The sequence below is a fragment of the Adiantum capillus-veneris genome, chromosome 1, assembly GCF_014529385.1.
Source record: "Adiantum capillus-veneris isolate H3 chromosome 1, ASM1452938v2, whole genome shotgun sequence".
NCBI classification, from domain to species: Eukaryota; Viridiplantae; Streptophyta; class Polypodiopsida; order Polypodiales; family Pteridaceae; genus Adiantum; species Adiantum capillus-veneris.
Genome location: NC_140931.1, coordinates 29,498,337 through 29,504,336, shown reverse-complemented (window position 1 = coordinate 29,504,336; position 6,000 = coordinate 29,498,337).

Below are 6,000 nucleotides of genomic sequence, written 5' to 3'. Positions count from 1 at the left end.
TTCAAGAGAACGTATACTAGCATCAATTCAAAATGAAACTGGCCTCCAAGCAAAGCCAAATGAAGATCAAGGTAAGTATTAACAAATTTTCTCAGCATTTTATCTTATTGTAGGTTAGTTGTAGTATATCTTCAAGTATTTCTATTTCTATTGAAGTGCTACATAAATAACTCTAGTTAATGTAAGATACTAAGGAGAAAATAGATGTTAATTTTTCTATATATTGACTAGTGAACGTTTGTCTACTATAGATCATATTGAAGAAAAGGGAATTCATAGAGGAGCATCTGCTTTGGGACAAGACAAACCAACCCCTACAGAACAAAGTCAACAACAAGCACGAAGAAGTAGGAAACTATTTCCATGATTGGACTGAGTGATAGAGACTTATAGGTTTAATACATCTCAGGAGGTCATCAATTTGACATTGATAAATTGTATTATTTTTTAGTTCAAGTACATTTTGTATGACATAGAGAACTCTATGATATTACAATTGCAGTATTGTACACTTGTTTTGTAAGTGGGATGTGGTGAATGTGATTTGGTTTATCATTTTAATTATGTATCTCAAGAGATTATATCATTGATATTTATAATAAGCTACATTGAATTCTCAAGCTATACTCAAAAGTTGAGATATATTATGCTACATTCTATCTCTTTTACTTAGGAATCCCTATAATATTTATATTTTCTAACTATGGATATCTTGGAAAAATGATATGTCTATTTTCTATTTTATGATATGTAGACAATGTGCCAAATCCAATCATCATGCAGAAACATGAACTTATACTTGACTTAAATGGTATCTTACTACACAAGAAAGAAAAGAAGCTCAACCCCACAAATGACTTGCAAATAAGGAAAGGAAAAATATCATTTTTTCTACGAAGAGGCTGCTTTCAATTTTTGGATGAACTTTTCAAGCATTTTTATGTTGGTTTGTGGTCTACATCATTACATAAAAATGTTTTGGCATACGTAAAAATGTTAGAGGACAATGCAAAAAAGCAATACCCTTTCTTTATTGTTTGGAGTCAAGAAGATTTCTACCAACATACACTTAGAAGGATATGTAGGCCTGATAAACCAAATGTTGAGGTGGTATTTAAGCCTCTTTTGAAGGTTTGGAATCAATGTAGAACTATATGTAACAAAAGAAACACCTTACTAATTGATGATAGTCCTTTCAAAGGATGTATAAATCCTATATAATTGTATTTATCCTCAAAACTATAATGGTGAAGAAGATGATATACTTTGTAATGAGTTGATGCCATATCTAGTTTGTATGAAGGATGCTCGTGACCTTCGAACCATCATATGCTTTGATCGATTTGGTCAAGCTCCTATAACAATACATCATCAATCACATCAAGATTTCAGTGATATAATAGAGGAGTGGCAAGCATTCCCTGATCGTTGCTAAGCAATGTTTCTACTGAAAATCCAAGCTCATATGGATCTTGTACCTTGTCACAATGTGGAGAGAAGATAGCTCATTTAATATCAAAGAAAGAAGAAAGAGAGTCCACCCACATAGAGGATTCTTCTTTGATTGCACGTAAGTATGGTGTGCCTAAACTCTCTGTAGACCAGATAGCCTTATTAAGAAGAGTAATACAAAATACATGTTTAAGCGACCAACATGCTATTGCTATTGCTCATCATTTGGGATATGATCGGCCCCCTTATATAAGCGACGTATCAGCAAAAGCCTACATATCAAAGCTACAAAAGTTTTACTTACAATTGTAGGTAGCAAAAAATGAGAACTATTCATTTTGGTTTTAGCATGTACACTAATAATTAATATGAAAAATTAAAGTTATTGTTATTTTTTGTCTTTGTGCAGGTAAAAGGAAAAAACAATATAAATCTTGAGCGATTATTGTGAAGAAAGCTTTCATATGTATCACTTATAATCTTGTGTACAACATATTTTATGTATCAAATACCAAAGTCTCTTTTGAATTTTACAGACATTGGGTTTGATGATGTTTTCTAATTTTTTTGTACTCTTTGATGGTAGGAAAGAGGAACATTTTGGATGGACAAATGATTAGAGTACCATGATGATTTGAGATGCATCCATGAAGAATTCACACTCATGGAGGAACACAATACTACCTAGCTTACTTAGTGTATGTGATAGGATATTGTAATACTCTCAATGAGAATTCTTGTATTGGCCCCAATACCTATTCCAAAATTTACAATGTACTTTGAACTTTGTTCATCAAGACTCTGTAAGAGACAATTCTCATAATGTAATTTTAACCAATTATGAGTCTTTCATTGTTACAATGTCATCATTGGTTGAGTAATTCTGTCTCTTTTATTGTAGTATTGATGTTCAAAAAGTACTTTGCTAAATTAAATTGTAATGAAAAGTTCAATAAATTATATGAAATATCAAAACGAGGATAATAGAGTATTATTTCTTCTAGAATGAATTAAGTATACTTTTCTAGTGCTTTTCTTTAGATTCTTCTTTGTATTAATGATAGTAGAATTCATTGAGGTGTCACATGCTCAAGCCTTCCTTGTAGTATAGATAAAGAAAAAGTGAGACCTTCAAATTCTTTTGAGCTCTCACAAAAATAAAGAACACAAGAGAGTGATATGATGCTAAATGAAACTAAAATGGTAAAAAACAAGACCATAGTAAAATGGTAAAATACATAACCATGGTAACAAACATTGTGTAAATAAGAAGGTAGAATCTTCTATTCTTAAGAGAATCTTGAAAAGTGAAGAGAGTAAAACATAAATTTTTTCATGACAACATTGAAAAGAGTGAAGCGCATCAAAATAAAGGATGGCTTGATCAATTTTATAAGGACACTCGATCCTAGATTATAGGTCCAAGATCTTGCTTGAATATTAAAAATGGTTCAAATTTTCACGAATTTACAAGGTATGTTTATCAAGGAAAAGAAAAAAAATTAATATTCCAAGGACAAATATTGGTTTCTTGGAATACTTTAGTAACAATCTTATATAACTAAATTTAAAAATGGCACTTAAATAAGTGCCAACTTTCCTAAATTAGTATTGCTAACCAATCACTTATGGATAGCCTAAATCAGATTAGAACTACAGTAACCACACTTGAAAGAGGCGGCCTATCACCATGAGCAAGGTATGGCTGATCAATGACTCAAAGAGCATCAAGATCACAACCAGGACAAGCAACATCGATAGTACCTCAATCCTAGCCATCACCACCACCACTAGCAAGACTATTATAATGGGCCTCAGAAGGCCGGTGATTGTCACTGAGGGCTGAGTCTTCTTCTTCTTTCCCTTCTCCTTGCATGAATGATGAAGTGTGTGCTTGTGTAAGTGCTTGAGTTAAGCAATGTTTATTTAACCATAGCTTGAAGTAGTGAATGAATGCTTGTGTTATTGTTTGCCTCCAAGTTTTTCTAATTCTTATGCATAAAATAATGAGAATTCTCATGAGCATTGGGCGGTGAAATCTATTAAGGTGGATCACGTAGATCTAAAGGACTCAATTCTCTCTTCTAAGGGGAAGGAGAACTTAGACCACTTACTAGCAAAGTACATTGATGTCTTTCCAAGTGATTTACCATTAGGTTTAACCCCTGCATGAGATGTGCATCATGGAATAGACATTGTCCCGGGTAACAAACATGTTAGGAAACCTCCGTATCGTATGAGTCCTAAGGAAGCGAAGGAAGTTGAGTGTCAGTTAGAAGACGATCTTGCTTGTGGTTTTATTAAGCCTAGCACTTCACCTTGGGCTTCACCCATATTATAGGTGAAAAAGAAAGATGGTACTATGCATATATGAATAGATTATCGTGGAGTAAATGTGATAACCACAAAAAATAAGTATCCACTACCTCGTGTAGATGAGTTGTTTGGTCAACTTCATGGGGCAAGATATTTTTCTAAGATAGATCGTCGACTCAGATACCATCAAGTGCATATTCAAATAGAAGATGTTTCCAAGATGGCATTTCGAACAAAGTTTGGATATTATGAATTTTTGGTGATGCCATTTGGGCTCACAAATGCAACAGCTACGTTTATGACACTCATGGATAGTGTCTTAACACTAGAATGGTAACATGACACTTTTATGTCCTTGGACACTTTTGTGTCCTGTTAAGTGACCATTTTGCTTGAATTATTTGAACAGTATGAAAATGAATTTTTAGGTGCTATATATCCACAAAGTTGCCTTATGAGCTGAAAAAAACTTAGCATTTTTTTTTGAGTATCGATCTCACCATTAACCTTACTCTTGCATAACATTTTTGAACCTAAACTGTGTGAAAAAACGGGTCCTGTTTTTGCCTTTTTTTTTTCAATTTTTGGCAACTATACCACTCTAAACTTCATGTTTGTGAGGTTTAGATGGCTAGAGGTTAGGCCTTCATAGTTCTCAACATGTTTTAATGCTTGTAGGGAGAGCTAAGTGTTAAAATTGAAAGTTATGATCAATTTACAAGAATTGCATAATCCTGTTTTTTTGCCAAAATCAGCACTTTTATGATTTTTTGGGTGGCTTTCTTGATATCCAAATTCAATTTTGATTGTGTAAGTGTAATGTATAACATAAAGCTAATCTTCCTTGAGTTTTGGGGGACCTAATATGCTATATAGCATAGTATATGATGATGGTTGAGTTTTTTGATTGCTGAAGAATACGATACATTTTAGAGTAGCAAGTATAACTTTCTCAATATTGCTAGTTTCTTAGGCCAATTGTGTGTATTTTGTAGGTAGTAACCATATCTAATCATAGACTACAAACTTGGCTAGATATTGAGTAGTTTCTATGGGTTTCTAGAGGTCATAATGCTAAACCCAGTTTTTTCATGTTTGCTGTATTTAGCACTTTATCATTGCCCCCAAGGTTCCAATTGTAAGAGATCCATTATCCTTTTGACATGCTCCATGGATCCTTTTGAATCCAGAGGCCCAAAGGGAACTAATAAAACATGTATATAGTATCTGTATTGAGCGTAAATATAGAAACTTTGATGATAGGTCCGCAGAATGGCAAAAATGCAACCTTTTTGTACCTATTTTTTTTGCCCAAAAAAAAATTAGTGAGGTAAAAGCAACCATATGTTTTGGTCACCAACCCATTGAAGTTAACGGGGGATTTTATCTCATGTCCTACAAAAATCTCCACTCTTATTTATATGCAATCAACCGTAAGAAATTGTTGTTTTGGGCAAAATGCACTGGTCCATCAACTTTGGAGGCTTGTAGTGACCAAGGGATGAGAAAAATTACAAGTTTCTCATTTTTTCCATATGTAGTAGTTATTTAACTATAAGCTCATGAAAGGATTTTTCAAAATGAGTGGATCTACGAAGGTTTTGGAATTTTTTCCCAAAACCCTGAAAGGACACTTTTATGTCCTGTTAGGTTACGATTCTAGTGTTAAGATCATATCTTGGGAAATTTGTTGTAGTTATCCTTGACGATATCCTCATTTAAAGTAGGACTGAAAGTGAGCATTCAAAATATCTACGCTCAGTGTTTGATAAGTTACGAGAACATGCACTACATGTTAAGCAGAGCAAGTGCGAGTTCTTTAAGATGGAGATTCAATATTTGGGTCATGTAATCTTCTATATTGGAATCAAGATGGATACAGATAAGGTAGTGGCTATTCTACGATGGTCCTTCTTAGGGAAAGTTGTTGGAAAGAGTCGTTATGCTATGTCAAACCTAAAAATGGTAATACTGTTGGGGAGTGAATAACCTAAGCTAGTGAGTCACTTGCATTACATAGGGTTACTTCTTAGCTCGCAAACCATTGGATTAGTATTACATTAGGAAAAGGTTTAGTGTTAAATTCAATTATTTTACATTTTTCAATCAAGAGTTTTGAGAGCTAAAAAACTATGAAAAAACCTCTTTGCACAGTTGAGTATCTTCCACATGCTCTTATCTAGATTTCAATTTCTTGTAGTAGCATGGTAAGTTAGATTTATTTTTGCTTTA